The sequence below is a fragment of the Canis lupus genome, chromosome 24 (genome assembly GCF_048164855.1).
Source record: "Canis lupus baileyi chromosome 24, mCanLup2.hap1, whole genome shotgun sequence".
Lineage (NCBI taxonomy): Eukaryota > Metazoa > Chordata > Mammalia > Carnivora > Canidae > Canis > Canis lupus.
This window is the reverse complement of record NC_132861.1, coordinates 27,102,446-27,121,420: the sequence shown is the minus strand read 5'-3', so window position 1 is coordinate 27,121,420 and position 18,975 is coordinate 27,102,446. Positions and strand designations below refer to the sequence as shown.

Sequence of the window (18,975 nt, the reverse complement as noted above, 5' to 3'; positions counted from 1 at the left end):
TTTATGTTACTGGTGTTTTATCTTAAAAATTATTGCCAAAGCACCTAGATGTTGTCCTGTGTTTTCTTCTGAAAGTGTTACAGTTTCATGTTTCACATTTATGCCTATAATCCATTTTTAATAAATAGTTGTGGAAGTTGCAAAGTTTGTCTTTTGATGATTAATATTTCCAGCACCATGTCAAGATGGTCTTTTCTATATTGAATTGCCTTTATTACCTTGGCAAAAATCAGGAGAGTTTAACATGTTTGTGTGGGTCTGTTTCTATGATCTCTATTTTGTTTCAATAAAGTGTATATTCTTTCACCAATACTATGCTGTTTTTATTACTATACATTAAAGTGAATCAGAGGGCATGGGTCCTCCAACTTTGTTGTTTTTCAAATGTTGTAGGTTAAGTTTTTGACCTTTCCTTAAAACTTTAAAATCCATTTTTCAATATCTACAAAAAAGCTTCCTGGATTTTATGGGAATTGTGCTGAGTCTGTAGATCAATTTGGGAAGAACTGATATATTAAAGGTATTGTTTCCAATCCATAAACATGGAATCTCTTTTTTTTATGTGGATATTCCTTGACTTCTTTCATCAGAGTTTTTCTTTTTCCCCACATAGATTCTGTACATATTTTATTATATTTAAACTTTTTTTTTGGAGCTAGTGGGAAGTTTTAAAAAAAAAAATCTCCAAATATTTAAGAATTTCTCAGCTATTTTTCTATTTTTTAAAATTTCCTATGCAATTATGCAGTGATCTAAGAACATATTTTGAATGTTATATATTCTTTTAAATTTATTAGATTGTGTTTATGACCCAGAATATTCTATATGAGCTTGAGAAATGTGTATTTTGCTGCTGTTGGATGGAATAGTCTACAAATGTCAGCTAGATCCAGTTTATTGAGTTTTGTTCAAGTCAGCTATATCCTTACTGATATCATGCCTACTGGATCTATCAGTTACTGAAAAAAGAGCATGTTAAACTCTCCAATTATAGTGGGTTGCCTATTTCCCCTTATATTTCTCTTCATTCTTGTTTCCTATATTTTGACACTTTGTTGTTAGATGTATGCATATAAAAGACTGTTAGATCTTCTGAGATAATTGAGTTTTTATCAGTATGTATTTTCATCCCTGATAAATTTCCTTTTTCTGAATTCTGCTTTGTCTACTCTGGCAGTCTTATCTTTTCATTGGTGTGTTTAGGTGGTATATAATTGATATCATTGGATTAATATCTTTTATATTTGTAACTTTTGTATTCTTTGCACTTGTGCTTTGTTGTTTTTCTTTTCTACTCCTTTTTATCTGACTTCTTTTGTTTTAATTAAGCATTTTATGATTGCATTTTCTTTTTTTTTTTAATTTTTTTTTATTTTTTATTTATGATAGTCACAGAGAGAGAGAGAGAGAGAGGCAGAGACACAGGCAGAGGGAGAAGCAGGCTCCATGCACCGGGAGCCTGATGTGGGATTCGATCCCGGGTCTCCAGGATCGCGCCCTGGGCCAAAGGCAGGCGCCAAACCGCTGCACCACCCAGGGATCCCTTATGATTGCATTTTCTATCCTCTCTCAGCATATCACTCTTTTTTGATAACGTTTTTTAGGTCTTGCTTTATTATTTATACTGTATACTTATAACTAATCTAATTCTACCTAAAGCAATGCTAGATCATTTCACATGCATTGCAGGTATATTTTAACAGCATTTAAAATTTTCCCTTCTCTTCTTTACAACTTTGCTGCCATTTATTTCACTCATCTATATGGTATAACTACCCAATACATTTTTTTTTATTATTTTAACTACTAAATTATTAATATCTAGATTAATTACAAAAAAAGGAAATGGAAGTATTTCATTTTATTTTTTTTTATTTTATTTTATTTATTTATTTATTTTTTTTTTAGTATTTCATTTTACCTTAACCTTTTCCAACACTCGTCCTTGATTTTGTATATCTGAGCTTCTGAGCTATATAGTTTTTCTTCTCTTCCTTAAATTTTTTCTTTTTTTTACCATTTCTTGTACTGCATTTCTGTTTGAGGAATAATTTCACTGGATATAGAATTTTTGCATGGTGAATTTTTTCCCCAATAGCTTAAATATCTTATTCCATTCTATTCTTGTTTTTATGGATTCTGATTTTTAAAAATTACATGTAATTCTTATCTTCATTTCTCCCTAAGTAAGATGTTTTCCCCTGGCTTCTTTCAAGTTTTTCTCTTATTCTTGATTTTCCATAGTTTTAATGCGACATGCCTAGGTATAGAGTTTTTGGTATTTATCTACATGGTGTTTGGTTGGCTCTGTGTTTTTTATATTCATTGATTTTTGACAATTCTCAGCGATTATTACTTTAAATATTTTTCACTGTTCGTTTTTCTGTTTCTTTTTCTGGTATTCTTGTTATGTTATGATTTGTGTAATTGTTTGACAGTTATTGCATATTCTATTTATTTTCATTCTTCTTTTCTCTTTGCTTTTTAAGTTGGGAAGTTTTTAGTGGCACATCTTTAACCTCATTGATTATTTCCTTGGCTATGATCAATCTATTGATGAGCCCATCAAAGGTATTCTTCATTTCTTTAAGTGTTTTGTTGTTGTGTTTGTTATTGTTGTTGCTACTAGCATTTTAAGACTACTTTCTTAGAGGTTTTTTTTTAAGATTTATTTATTTATTTATTCGAGAGAGAGAGAGAGGCAGAGACAGAGACAGGGAGAAGCAGGCTCCATGCCGGGAGCCCGACGCGGGACTTGATTCTGGGACTCCAGGATCGCGCCTGGGGCCAGAGGCAGGCGCTAAATCACTGAACCACCCAGGAGGGTTCCCTCTTTCTTAGAGTTTTTGTCTATCTGTTTACATTACCCATCTATTTTTGCATGTTATCTGCTTTTTCCAATGGAGCCCTTAACATATTATTTATGTTTAATTTAAATTTTGTTTGATCATTCCAAAATGTATGTCATCTCTCAGTCTAGTTCTGATGCTTACTTTATCCCTTTAGGCTGTTTTTTCTGCCTTCAGGATGAGTTATAATTGTTTTCTTAAAAGCTAGACATGATGTACCAGGTAAAGGAACAAAGCTAAATAGGCCTTTGGTGTAAAGATTTATGTTACTTTACCTTAGAATTGGGTTGTGTCTAATGTTTGCTGTAGCTGTAGATATCAGAGATATCAAATCTTTTCACTTACTTTTTTTATTTTTGCTTCCTTTGTTTTAAAGCTTTTCCTAATAACTCTTAGAGTTGTAACTTTTAGCTGTCATAGCTATCCTGCTAGTACACTGCACCCTATTAATGTAGTGTTAAGATATGAGAGAAAGGAAGCATTCTATAACTTTGTGATTACATTTTAGTCTTTTATGGGTTTTTGTCCACAGTCTGCGATCTTCACAAGTGTTTTGTAGCTTCCACATCCCCTTGGATGAGACAGGAAAGCTAGAGGTGGTACAGGTGATTAAGTGTCCTTCTCCCAAGTGAAATAAAGCTCTACTCAAATCTTTTTCTTTGTTAGGTAGACACTTGTTGTGAGGGTGTTCTGGAAATATTTGAAAATTGTGTCTTTGCCCTGCCTCATTCCAGAGCTATGAGGATATCTCTTTTGGCTCTTCACCATTTGAACTTGGTAGGGTTCCTGGAAGTAAAACACACAAAAGGGTAGGGAACTTCATAAGGTAACTTCTCTCCCAACGAGATTTTTACTCTCATGCTAACCTACACTCTAGCCCTAGAGTTCATCAAAATTACTTTGAAAATGTTCCTACACGTTTATGCCTTCAGTAACTTCTGCTCCAAGTAAACAGATCCTAAGTGTGACTATATTTTCCTGTCTCTAGATTTTAGATGAGAATTTGTTTTGTGACTTCAACTTTCTGATGGGTCCCAAATAAGTCATTTATTTCAGTTTGTTTACTTTTTTTGTTGTTGAAAAATTGTATGTGGCAATTTTCAGGATCTTAAAATGTTGGAGACAAAACCAGAATTCTGCCATGATATTTTTAGGACTTAAGCTGATCATAATTGGATCTGTAGGGATATTTCAACTAATTAGTTACTGCTGTCAACAGACTTAAAAGGAAACATTGTGTTTTATTTACGTTGTGATTATTAATATTCCCTGGTGACAGTTACATTTCACTTTTTATTTGAAGTTATATATGAATCTGAAATTGCCTTCACATTTTGAAATACTTAAGGAATTTTGACACTTAATGTTCATTTCTGCCAAACCAAGATCTTAATGATTAAAAAGAATAATCATAGGCTGATTTATCAGTTGGATAAGTAATAGAGGGATTCCAGTTTGGTCTGATTAATTGTTAGCATAACTGTTTGAATCTGGCTCTCTAATGGACTTATTTATTTCTCTTTTCATTGCATATTTAGAATTTCACGTGAAAATTAAAATTATTTTACTAAAAACTTCCCATGACTTCTATACTCTTGTAGCTTAGAAGCTCTTTAAGATTTGACCATAGGTGAGCATTCCCAGAGACACAAATAGGAATTATTTCCACATATATCCACTGTAACAGGTAATAATATGCCTTCTACACATTGACACCTTTATTTAATAAAGGTTTGTTAAATCCTCAACACATAAAATAACCACAGAGATATATTTGTATCACATAATTTATAATATATAATATCATGTGCTATTTCTTCTCAAATGATAGAATCATGCTATGTGCATATCCAAATTAGATTTAAATCTAAATTTAAAACTCTATCATATTTAAGTGTATGCTTTGCTTACTTTAAAATTATAACTAAGGTTATTTTAGGTGTCATGTATATATATGTGATATATGGTTCTGATGATTATACTCATAAAATGGAATACTAAATATTCTGTAAATGTTATTTATACATGTACATGCAAAATGTTATTCTATATCTGCTATTCATAAAATTGTCTATAATTTTACATGCAGTCTCTATTGAACTTACATTTTCTATTTAAAAATTAAGTATAATTGGGAGAAATTGATAAATATTTCTTATGTAATCTCTGATTATATTTTATAAATTTTACATATATTTTAAGAAAAAAATATTATCCTGGGGCAAGAGTTTGAAAGAGCAATGTAAATAATCAATTTATTTTAAAACATAATTTTATTGTTAAAAAAGAATTCTTTCCATTTGATGTTTTAATTTCATCGTTCACCATTTCATTTTAGATCATGGATTAAATACTATAAGAGAGTAACATGTTTCTTCAATTATTTCTTCAAAAATCTGTCCATTATGTACTTATTTGAAAACCACTATAGACTTCAGTATTCTAACATATTCAAAACATCAACAGGAAAATACAATATTGAAATTCTACATTATTTTTTATATAATTTGACTAAAAGTTGCTGTACCAGAAATGAATCACATTACAGATTTTTAGTTGATAGTGTTTTGCTATTTTATTTCTTTAAATACAGAATACTTGAGTACTTTAGAACGTTACTAACAAAACCAAAAGAATAATTCTGATGAACTGAGAGCATTATTTTCAAAAATATACAGAAAAGGTATTTATTTACAATATTGGATTAAAGATTTTGCAATAAGCTTCCTATTCATATGAATTATATAAATTATTTCATGCTCTAGAACTTACATAGAGAAACTATTAAAAATGGATATTATATCAAGAATAGTATTATGAGATATTGGGGAAACAATCTATTGCTTGCACTGAGATTAGGTTAGATTCTACCCAAATTGTACCAAGTTGAAAAGTAAAATTGGCTGGAGTCCAGATAAAAGCAATGGATATAAAGCACAGCACTTTCTAAGTACCTCGCATGATTTATATTGGTAATTAGTTGGAGGATTGGAAAAAGAAAAAGCGAAGAAGAAAAATTTAGAAGTTATTTAATAAAATGTTACCTCGTGATTATCTCACTAACTTCTTCTGTTGAAAGTTTCTCAACACAGAATCAGATGTCATAGAGAAGAGGTGGGAGGAGAGATGAGGAGGGTTGTACCACTCTGTTAGCAACAAATAAAAACATTTGGTATGAAATGAGATATGTATAGTATGTAAACAATCAACATGTTTTAGGGTAAGCATTTTGTGATTTTTTTTCTCCCAAATCCAGCATATTTGGGAAAAGGGAATATGAACATATGCTGTACATAAAGGAAAATATATACCTTACTGGGCTGGCAGATACATGCGAAGGTTTTGTGAGAGAAGTAGTATAAAGTAATTGATTTCTATAGAAATGAAATTTACAAAAGTAACATATAAGAGAGTAATTCCATTATTTCTGTGCATTTGCTCAGAACATTAGGTACATATACACACATCACAGTAGTACGAAACAAATCATCTTTTGTATACTGACTGCACCTCAAAATCCTCGCTTCTACATTTCAGAAGATCAGATACAGATGATTTGCTTTCAAAGACTGTTTCTTCTTCTTACTCTATAGAAACTATCTACTATCTTCTACCCAATCTTTTATCTTAGTTCCTCATTAGTACTTTTTATCTACTATTTTCAGTCTCTTCTTTTCATCATTTCTTTTCTTATCTACTGCCTTTAAACACTCATTTTTCATTATTAAAAAAAATAGGAAATTTCCTTCAACTTCCTTCCATCTTGGAAAACTTTCTAATTTTTATCATTTTTATTTTCATGGTCAAATTTTAAACTTGTTTGTTCATTTGTTTTATATGATTATTTTGTTTTTTTATTTTTAAATATGGTACTTTTGCATGTATGACATGGACTTTTAATTTTCTATATTTTCCCTAAACTTATTTTAAGGCAAATTATGGAAACCATAATATTACATTCCATATACTTTCATAAGCATCTCTAAAGAAGTATTTTCCTGCATAGTTAAAATAACACTAAATCTAACAAAATTAATTATTATTTTTAACACCAACTAATATCTGGTGCATATTTAAATTCCCACTTATGCTCAAAATGTTCCATATAACAAGTTTGTCCAAACAGAATCTAACAAAAATAGTCTTTGTGATGTGATCTTAGAACCAAAGTTTGGGGCAGCCCTGGTGGCTCAGCGGTGAGCCGCCTTCAGCCCAGGGCATGATCCTGGAGACCCGGGATCGAGTCCCACGTCAGGCTCCCTGCATGGAGCCTACTTCTCCCTCTGCCTGTGTCTCTGCCTCTCTCTCTATGTCTCTCATTAATAAATGAATAAAATCTTAAAAAAAAAAGAACCAAAGTTTGGTTTATCACAAATCATCTTTTAAATACTTTTTCGACTTACTGATAATTCTTCCTAAAACAATAATTTTGTTACACCTGGCAAATAGTAATTTTTTTTACTTTACTTTCATTTTCTTTTCATTTTTAACATACAATATAGGCATGTCCTACATCATTAAATATTCTTGGAGAACAAGATCATTCATGGCTTCCTAATAGTTCATTGTATGAGGGTGCCATAACTTCCAATTTCTCATTATTGAATACTTAGTATTTTCTAATTTTTCATTATTGTAAATTATATTTTTATTAATTTATTTATCTGTATTTTTGTTTGAATTTTGCCTGTTCTCTTAAGTTTGAGTCCTAGAAAGAGAACTGCTCAAATTTTATGAATATTTGTAAAGGTTTGTTATGCAGAAAGCAATTGGCTTCCAGAAAACTATTTTTAACACATTAAAAAAAAACTCACTTTTATTAAATAAGAGAGATTAAGTTCAGCCTAAATAAACCATTTTAAAATCCGATATATGCTCCCTTGTTACAATATAGATTGTAATCACTCAAAGGCATTCTGATTTCTTTTGATAATGATCTGCATAAAAGTTGTGCTTTCTGTAACTTTCAAGGCAGAGGGTGATTATTTAGTAAATGCAGGTTTATAATATATTTATGACCTTTCAGAGAGGAGTCATATAGATGTATCTCTGATATCTGTGAATATTTCTTTATTTCTACAGAATCAACTAATATTTATGGCTTATAACTTTGGCTACTATGAAAATATATCGGGATTTTGATGGACTGACCAGTTGTCATCCACTTTATGAACATTTCATTTCTAAAATTCAAAATGGTCCTCTCTTTAATGCAAAAGAATAATGCCCTAAACACCTACTTTGTGCTGACTTAAATCAGCCACTTTTATAGGGAGAAAGAATTCTGAAAGCACTTAACAAAAAATAGCAAAGCTCTACAACTTCTTTTTTTTTTAAGATTATTTATTTCAAAGGGAGTGGGAGAAGTAAAGGGAGAGGGAGAGAGAAGCAGACTCCCCACTGAGCATGAAGGTCAATATGAGGCTCAGTCTCCCAACTTAGAGATCATGGCCAGAGCCAAAACCAAGAGTTAGATGTTCAACCAACTGAGCTACCTAGGTGCTACAAAACTCTATAACCTCTAAACCATCAATTAAACCCTAAAGGGTAATTTTTTAAAGGTTTATTTATTTATTTATTTGAGAGAAAGAGAGCACATGAACAGGGGGAGGGGTAGAGGGAGAGAGAGAATCTCAAGCAGACTCCACACTGAGCATGGAGCCCAACATGGGGCTCCATCTCATGATCCTCAGATCCTGACCTGAGTTGAATTCAAGAGTTGGACCATAACCAACTGAGCCACCCAGCACCTCTAAAATATTTTTTTAAGTATCAAGTAGAAGTCACAGATCTGAATTCAGTCTAAAATAACTGAACTGAAAAAAAATACACTAGAGGGGTTCAACAGCAGGTTTGATGAAACAGAATTAAGGATTCATGAATGCAGAGGCATATCAGTGAAACTCTCCCAATCAGAGTAGAAGAAAGAAAGAGAGAAAGAAGAAAGTAAGTTAAGATAGAGTAAGGCACTTTATGGCTTTATGGGACAATATCAAGAAGACCAATATTTACATTATAGGGGTGTCCAAAGAAGAGAATAAGAAAAGGGCAAAAACATGTTTGAAGAAATAACAGCTGAAACATTCCCTAAGCTGAAGAAGGAAACAGACATCCATCCAGAAAGCCCAAATTATTCCAAATAAGTTGAATCCAAAGAGATATACACCAAGACATATTATACTTCAAATATCAAAAGTTAAAGACAGGGGAGGAATCTTAAACCAGTGAGGGAAAAATAACTTTTTATGTGCAGGGGAAATCCCATAAGGCTAACCACAGATTTTTCAGCAGAAGCTTTACAGGCCAGAAGGAGTGGCACAATATATTCAAAGTACTGAAAGAAAAAACTTCCAGCCAAGAATACTCTACCTAGAAGAGTTAATCATTCAGAATTGGGGGGGAAGACAAAGAGTTTTTCAGACAAGCAAAGTTAAAGAAGTTCGTTACCATTAATGGTAAAAAAAGAGAGTGTTAATGATTAGTTACGCATATCAAGATAAAAAATGTAAAATGTGACATCCAAAGCTGAAAAATGTTGGAGAGAGTAAAAATGTAGAGCTTTAGAATCCATTCAAACTTAAATTGTTATCAATTTAAAATGGACTACAATGAGCATCTGGGTAGGTGAGTCAGTTAAGTGTCTGTCTTTGGTTCAGGTCATGATCCCAGGGTTCTGGGATTGAGGCCCTCATCAGGCCCCCAGCTCAGAACGGAGTCTGTTTCTCCCTCTCCATTTGCCACTCCCTCCCTTGTGCTCTATCTCTCTCTCACACACACACTCTCTCATAAATAAATAAATAAATAAATAAATAAATAAATAAATAAAATCTTTAAAATAAAAAGGGACTGTAATAAATATGTTATACACAATCCTCATAATGATGAAGCAAAACCTATAGTAGTTACACAGAGGTAAAAATGAAAGGAATCTAAGCATACCACTATTGAAAGCCATCAAAGCACAAAGGAAGAGAGAGAAGAAAGAAGCAGAGAGGAACTCCAATACAGCCAGAAAACAATTAACAAAAAGTGATAAATATGTACCTATCAATAATTACTTCAGATGTATATAGATCATATATGTATATATATATGCCATATCTTCTTTATCCATTCATTTATTGATGAACACTTGGGCTGCTTTCATAATTTGGCTATTGTAATAATTCTACCATAAACATAGTTGTGCCTGTATCCCTTGAACTAGTGTTTTCGTATTTTGAGGGTAAATTATAATTGCTGAATCATAGTTATATTTTTAACTTTTTGAGGAAACTACATATTGTTTTGCACAGTGGCTGCACCAGTTTACATTCCCACCAATAGTACAGGAGAATTTATTTTTCTCCATATCCTTGCCAACACTTACTGTTTTGTTTTTGTTTTTGATTTTAGTCATCTCAACAAGTGTGAGGTGATATCTTATTGTAGTTTTTATTTGCATTTCCCTGATGATGAGTGATGTTGAGCATCTTGTTATGTGTCTGTTGGCCATCTGAATGTCTTTTTTGGAGATAGGTATGCTCATTCCTTCTGCGCATTTTTTTTTTAAAGAAATTAAAGATGACACAAAGAAATGGAAAGACAGTTCATGTTCATGCATTGAAAGAACTAATATTGTCAAAATTTCTATACTACCAAAGCAATCTACAGATTTAATGCAATCCTTATCAAAATACAACAGCATTTTTCAGAGCACTAGAACAAACAATCTTAAAATTTATATAGAACCACAAAAGACTCCAAATAGCCAAAGCAATTTTGAAGAAGTAAAGCAAAACTGGAGATACCACAATTCCAGACTTCAAGTTATTTTACTATACAAGCTATCAATAGAATAGAAAACGGAGAAATAAATCCACGATTATATAGTCAATTAATCTTCAACAGAGACAGTTTCTTCAACAAATGGTGCTAGGAAAATTGGACAACTACATAGAAAAGAATGAAACTGAGCCACTTTCTTACAACATACACACACACACAAAAAATTCAAAATGTGATACCTAAAATCATAGAAATCCTAGAAAAGAGCACAGTTAATTTTTCTGACATCGGCCATAGCAACATTTTCCTGATATGTTCCTGTGGCAAGGGAAATAAAAGCAAAACTAAACTAATAGGATTACATCAAAATAAAAAGCTTCTGCACAGTGAAAGAAACAACAAAACTAAAAGGCAACCTACAAAATAAGTAAATAAATAAATAAATAAATAAATAAATAAATAAAGGCAACCTACAGAATGAGAGAAGGTATTTGCAAATGACATATCTGATAAAGGGTTAGTATCCAAAATATATGAAGAATTTATATAATTTAACACCTAAGAAATAAATAATCCAATTAAAAGCTGTTTTTTTAAAATTATATATAAATATTGACAATGAGAATCAAAGTCTAAAGGGCTAGACTCACCAAGAAAAGGTGAAGAGGCTTAAACTTAGAAATGAAAGATTTGGCTTTACAAGTGATACCACAGCAATATAAAGCATCCTAAGAGACTAATAATTATTTGCCAATAAATATGAACACTTATAAAAAAGCATAAATTTTTAGAAACATACAGTCTACCAAAACTGAATCATGCAGAAACATAAAATCTGAACAGACTAGTTACTAGTAAGGAGATTAAGTCAGTAATCAAAAACTCCCAAGAAATGAAGGACCAGGACTAGATGGATTTACTAGGAAATTTTACCAAACACTGACAGAAAAATGAGTACTAATCTTTCTCAACTTTTTCAAAAAGAAAAAAAAGAAGAAGAATAAAAAAAAAGACAAAGACAAGGAAGAGGAGGAGGGAACACTTTCAAACTTATTTATGAAGCCAGCATTACCTTCATTCCAAAAATTAAGAATGCCACATAAAAAGATTACAGGCCAATATCCCTGATGAGCGAACATACAAAAATATTCAACAAAATATTAGCAAACTCAATTCTGCAATACATTAGAAGGATCAAGTGGACTTTATTCTTGAGATGAAGAATAATAAATAATGAAATAATGTGGAGTATATAGGAGACTGTATCTCAACACAATAAAGGCTGTAGATAACAAGCCCTCATCTAACATTATATTCAACAGTGAAAAGATGAAAAATTTCCCTCTAACGCCAGCAGTGAGAGTGCCCATTCTTGCCACTTTTATTTAACATAGTATTGGAATTCCTAGCCAGAGCAATTAATTGAGAAAAAGAAATAAAAGGTAAACAAATTGGAGAGGAAAAAGTAAAACTGTCACTATTTGCAGATGACATGGCACTATAGAGAACTCTAAAGGCTCCACCAAAAAACTTTTAGAAATAATGAATAAATTTAGTAATATTGCATAATACAAAATCAATGCACAGAAGTATGCTGTCTTTATACACAAACAACTGTCAGAAAGATAAATTAAGAAAATTATGCCATTCACAATTTTATCAAAAAGTTGACATACCTAGCAATAAATGTAACTAAGGAGGTGAAAACCTATACATTGAAAACTATAAGACATTTGATATAAGAAATTGAAGGCAAATGACCGGAAAGATATTCCATTGTCATAGATTGGAAGAACTAATATTAAAATGTCCATAGTATCCAAAGCAATCTACAGATTCAGTATAATCAATATCAAAATTCCAATGGCATTTTTCACAAAAATAGAGCAAATCATACTAAAATTTGTATGGACCATGAAAGACCCCAAATAGCCAAAGCAATTTCAAAAAGGAACAAAACCAGAGGCATCACACTCTTTGGCTTCAAACTATATCGCAAATCCATAGAATCAAAACAGTATAGAATTGGCATGAAAATGAGCACATAAAAGGGCACCTGAGTGACAGTCAGCTAAGCATCTGCCTTGTCTCAAGTCATGATCCCAGGATACTAGGATGCAGTCCTGCATCAGGCTCCCAGCTCAACAGGGAGTCTGCTTCTTCCTCTCTCTCTGCCCCTCCCCTCCTGTTCATTCTCTCTCTCAATAAATAAACTCTTAAAAACAAATAGGCACGTAGATCAACGGAACAGAATAGAGTTCAGAAATAAACCCATGAATATATGGGCAATTAACTTAGGACAAAGGAGTCACAAATATACAATGAGAAAAGGATCATTTCTTCAATAAATGCTGTCAGGAAAACTGGGCAGCCACATGCAAAAGAATGAAACTGGACTTCTATCTTAAATATACACAAATAACTAATTCGAGATGGGTTAATGACTTGGATATATGTTTCAAAATCATAAAACTCCTAGAAGAAAACATGGGCAGTAACCTCCTTAACATCAGTATTGGGAGTGATCTTTCTGGATCTAACTAAAGCAAAGGCAACAAAAGCAAAAATAAACAAGTGGAATTAAATCAAAATAAAAACTTTTGTACAGGTAAAGAAAACATCAACAAAAGGAAACCTGTGGAATAGAAGAAAATATTTACAAATTATATATATTTACAAGGAATATATAAAATATATAAAGAATTCATACAACTCAATAACACAAAACAAACAATCAGATCAAAATATGGGCAGAAGACCTGAATGGACATTTTTTCAAAGAAGACATATGGATGACCAACATGTACATGAAAAAAATGCTCATCATCATTAATTATCAGAGAAATGCAATGAACCCATAATGAGATACTACCTCACATCTGTTATAATGGCTTTTATCAAAATGATAAGAAATAAAGTTATTGGCAAGAATGTGGAGAAAAGGGAACCCTCATACACTGTGGGTAGGAATGTAAACTGATGCAGCCACTGTAGAAAAAGATGTGGGGTTTCCTTAAAAAAAATAAAATAAATAGAATTTTCATATGATACAGCAATTCCACTTCTGAGTTTTTATCCAAAGAAAACAAAAACACTAACTCAAAAAGATATATGCAGACACCTGTTCATTATAGCATTATTTATAATAGCCAAGATATGGAAACAACCTAAATGTTCATCAATGGATGAATGGATAAAGGAAAAACAATATATATATATATATAGCCATTTTCAACAACATGGATAGACCTTGACAGCATTACACTAAGTGAAATAAGTCAGACAGAGAAATGTAAATACCATATTACCTTACTTGTATATGGAATATAAGAAACAATGACAACAATAAAAATGTAAAAGCCAGAAAACAAACAAACAAACAAAACTCATAAATACAGACAACAAATTGGTAGTTGCCAGAGGTAGGGAATGGGTGAAATGGATGAAGTGGGTCAAAAGATACAAACTTTCTATTTTTTTGAAGGATACAAACTTTCAGTTATAAAATAAGCAAGTCATGAGGATGTAATGTATTGTACGTTGACTATAGTTTATAATACTGTACTATATATTTGAAAGTGGTTAAGAAAGTAGATCTTAGAAGTTCTCATCACACACACATACAAATTTATAACTATGACAGATGTTAACTAGACTTATTGTGATGATTCTTTTGTGATATAAAATCGTTTTGTTGTACACCTGAGACTAATATAATGTTATATGCCATTGTGCCTGAATTTTAAAAAATGAAGAAATTTTGCCACATTTGAAAATATAAGAATAGGAAATTGGAAATATTTGAGTATGGCAGTACAAAATGTATGTGTTGAGCATAAAGAGAGTTAGTACTAGTGAATAAGGCAAAGAAGCAGTTAGGGATGGCCCTGATTATTCTATAGCCTACATTAGTTACTAATAAATAATTACTAAAAACACCACAGCTAAAATATATAAATATAAATATAAATAATAAGTAAATACATCACTGCTACTTTTGCAGGAAAATATATGTACTCATTATATAAATAGTAGTTTCTGTAACTCTCCTTTTTGATGTCACTCTGTATATATCTTTCAGTACTCTGTGGGAAAGCACCATTTAATATTTTTATCTTCTGTTATATATAAACATGAAAAAGAGGTATTACAGTGCATAGCCATATAACACTACATAAAGTGAATGTTAAGAACCATTAATCATTTCTTTTAAAGCGGCTTCTCTGTGTTAAAAATCCTATTTAAAAATGATCTCATTATCCAATATGCATTTTTTACTCATATTTTAACCTTATTCTTCATAATTCCATTTTAAACAATGCTATAGTTTCAACTTTATGATCATCCTCATTGTGAAAAAGATGAATTTCCTTTCAGAGCATTCTCATGCATAAATCTTATCTTCATAGGAAATACTTAATTTCTGGATTTTATTCCTTTATACTACTGGAAGTTATCCAAATGTTACAGACCAATTTAATAAATTGGTTTTCAAACAAAAGTTTCATAATACAATTATTATGTATACTTCTGAAGATTAAGAAAAAATCATTTCATTTCATGTGTGTGTGGAGAGAGAGATGGAAAGACAGAAAGACAGAAAGAGACATTGCTTTGATTTTTATGGTATTTAACACAGATATCTTTTTAAATTGACTAAATATTTTCTTGAAACATTACCAAGTATTTATGCAAATATATTCAGATATATAAATTATAATTATATTTTACTTGTCCTTAAAATGAAAAAAAGTAACTCAAGGATACATACTCATTTTTAAACAATTCAGCCTTCTATAGAATAAGAATTGAAAACTCTTTTCTTATTCTTAATCTCATGCTTCTTCCCAGAAGTAACAATCATTAACAAGTGGGTGTATATATTTCCATTTATTGTTGTATAGATTTATATTTTCATAGTACTTGTTTTGTGTGCTTTCATATCTTTTAAAGATTAAACATTGATCCAAATTAACACAGGGTATACAGTTAGAATATGCAACACTCATACATGAAATTTGTATTTCACTAATAATGCAGTGATATATATCTTTTATTCTTATCCCCTATGAGTATCATTATGGATTTTAATGTTTTAGTTTTAATATTAAGTTTTAATATGAGAGTGAATGTTCTCCTATTACATATCTGTGATGCAAACATAATATTCAGGTGTCAATTTTTTTATGATTGAAAGGAATACTACCTATTAAATGTATACTGATATTTTCATCTATATATTTTATGAGAGCAATCTATAGATCTGCATTCTTATGCAATCCTTGTTCCACAGCATCTCATTCAATGGTCTATTGAAACATTTTTATTTCATTATATAACACTTTTGGATACTCTGTATTTTCAAAGAACCATGCTGAGTATACATACTGTATATCCCAGGAGTTATTTTCTTGAAAACTAGCAGAGTAAAAAAAAAAAAAAAAAAAAAAAAAAAAAACTAGCAGAGTAGTTTGTAGTTTTTAGAATATTTCTTTGATGTTTTTAGGCTCACTCTTAGGTTCTAAGGATATAAACATTGATTATTGTTATTTGTAATTGCTTATTTCTGATTTGTCCAAGTTGACAAAATTATATTGTTTTCCCCACTTTAGCTTAATACAGGAAAAAACAACGTGTTGTTGATTTTGTTGGAGTATAAAAGGGCAATAATGATTGTTTTCTATGGAAAAAATTGCTATCCTTTGTAGAGCAGTGATTCTCACTTAAGCATGCCTAACAGTCCCTTGTTACACACACAAAATTATGGGTGCTACCACATGAGATGCTAGTTTTTTCAACATTGGTTCTTTAAACACTACTCTCTACTATTATCCTTACATTGAGTAGTTACAAGAGCACTTTGGCAAATATACTCCTGGAGGAGGATCTACATTGTTGCTGAATTTCTTGCTTATGAACAAACAATTATGTCATCGTCAATAGGCAACTACTCACCTCATTGTTTCCTAATCCTAAGAGTCTACAGAACCAATATGGGAGTTTTAGCCAAAATATTCAATTTAATGATTCTTTGTTCCCCAGTATATTAATAGTAATTACAGTGAATAGTAATATTAATAGCAATATTTAAAATGCCAGATTAACTTGTAGGAAATGCAAGCACAATAGTCTTCTCCTAAAATCACATATATCCACCCTCAAAACACAACATTATATCTAAAATGACTCTATTCTGGACTACTGCTTCCTTTCCAATTAAGTGACATTCTTGGCTAAGAGTTGATGACATTGTCTTATTTCCCCTGGCTAGTCTCTGAATTATATATAGCATGTAGAATCCACTCTATTTTGGGTTCTTTTATAAAAAATGAGAAGGCCTGAGCAGAGAACAAAAAATCCAGAATTCCCTTTGAGTGATTAGGATTTGGATCCTAAGAATAAGGTCTGGTTTATATCATTCTTTAAGGTCTATTTATTTATTTGAGGGAGAATGAGAATGTGAGTGGAAGGAGAGGCAGAGGGAGAAAGAGAAAATCTCAAGCAGACCCTGTGCCAAATGAGGAGCCTGAGAGGCTCAACACAAGGCTTGACACAGGGCTCTCATGATTCTGAGATCATGATCTGAGCCAAAACCAATCTAATGTGTAACCGACTGTGCCAGCCAGGTGCCCTAGTTGATCTCATTCTTAAATTCATTTAACTCTTCTTCTGAGATTTAAAACTCATGGACCAAAATGGAAAGCAGATGGTGTCTTCAGTGACAAACCTTAATGTAGATATCCATTTAACAAGGTAACACATACCAGTCTGGTTTTTGGATAATAGCCAGTAAGCTTTTATACTGCCAACTAAATGTCAGTTATTGGGGATTATTCCATGATCTGTTTCTGATCAAAATTTCCTTATAGGTTTATCAAATAGTATTATATAGTTTTGGCACCACTCATTAATAGATAATGAAGTTTGTTTCTTCACTAATGTTGATTGAATACAGTGGCCAATTTGTCCTAAATATGTGGGTAATGACATATAAAGTTTTTTCAGGATTTCATATGAGGTCACAGGCAGCCACTCTAGGTGTAAAAGGGATTATTTCCATGTGTAATAAATACTTTTTTCTAACTCTGGAACAAAAGAACTGCATTGTATAATATTTCATAATATTCTCTTTGAGTTTCTACAGACACGATTTGTTGTTGTTTTGTTTTGTTTTGTTCTGTTGAGAAGTAGGATTTTGGTTGGGCTTAATGTTTGGCATAATGATCAACCAGGACATTTACATTTACTTTGATATCTTTTTGAATGGGCTTCTGTCTTGAAAATAGCCAATTCATTAAAAAACATTACAACTATTAAATGCCTATAATCTGCTGACCATTCTAAATTAGGGTTCCTTCTTAGGTTAAGCACTTTAATGCTCTATAAAGCTTTCCAAAACAATAAACTATACCAAAAGCATTTCCACTATTAGCGTATATATAAAACCACTTCATTTTACTTAGCCAGGAAGCTACTGAAGTGACAACAAATTCTGTCATCTGGACATATTTTTGCCTCTGGGAAGGAGTCGTATTCTAGCGGTAAGTTGAGATCTGTTACAATGTATCCTGCCTGATGTTTTCCTGGTTTTAGTCTTAAAATATAATCAACAGACAAACATTAAACCTAGATTTCTAGGCATGTTGTAATAAACTTATTAAAGGCATTTTTAAAAGCCTATTAGATATTTAAGAAACAGTGTTTAAAGAATTACGAGTTTCCCTTCTATGGGGAAAGAGAGGCAGGATTTAAAGCTGCCAGTGGAGAGCAGTAGGTTTTTTTTTTTTTTTTTTTTTTTTTGTTTGTTTTTGTTTTTAAATTCATGATAGTCATAGAGAGAGGAGAGAGAGGCAGGACACAGGCAGAGGGAGAAGCGGGCTCCACGCCGGGAGCCCGACAGGGGACTCGATCCCGGGTCTCCAGGATCGCGCCCTGGGCCAAAGGCAGGCGCCAAACCGCTGAGCCACCCAGGGATCCCCCAATAGTTTTTAAAAGCTGAGGATCTCAGTGCCATAGCCACAAGGAATTAAATTCTATCAATAACCTAATGAGCTGGGAGGAGGACCTCAAGCTCCAGAAGAGAACTACAAAGTGGCTAATGCCTTGATTTCAGTTTACAAAGCACTGAGCAAAGGGCTCATATAAGCCTTCTCTGGACTCCTAACCCCTGGACATTGTGACATAATAGGTGTAGGTTATTTTAAGCACCTAAATTTGTGCTTTGTTGTTCAGCAATAGGAAATTAATACCTTTGGAACTCATAGCTTTCCAGTGAGACTTAGGAATCATCTGTGTGATCTCTTACTTACTAATCTGGGAAATTTATGAAGTGTTACACGTTTTTAGGAGTGAAAAATAT

General features: G+C 31.9%; 1 protein-coding gene across 3 annotated transcripts in view; it reads right to left on the bottom strand.

Annotated features, from left to right (window-relative positions):
- The window catches only part of ADAM29 (ADAM metallopeptidase domain 29), a 71,006-nt gene that overhangs the window by 51,234 nt on the left and 797 nt on the right, over positions 1-18,975 (bottom strand). For 2 of the 3 annotated variants that reach the window (XM_072796040.1, XM_072796038.1), the window contains exon 2: positions 5,894-5,995. The exons of the other annotated variant lie outside the window; for it this stretch is intronic. The gene's annotated coding sequence lies outside the window, so the exon portion shown is untranslated. The remainder of the gene's footprint in view (positions 1-5,893; positions 5,996-18,975) is intronic. 3 annotated transcript variants of the gene reach the window in all.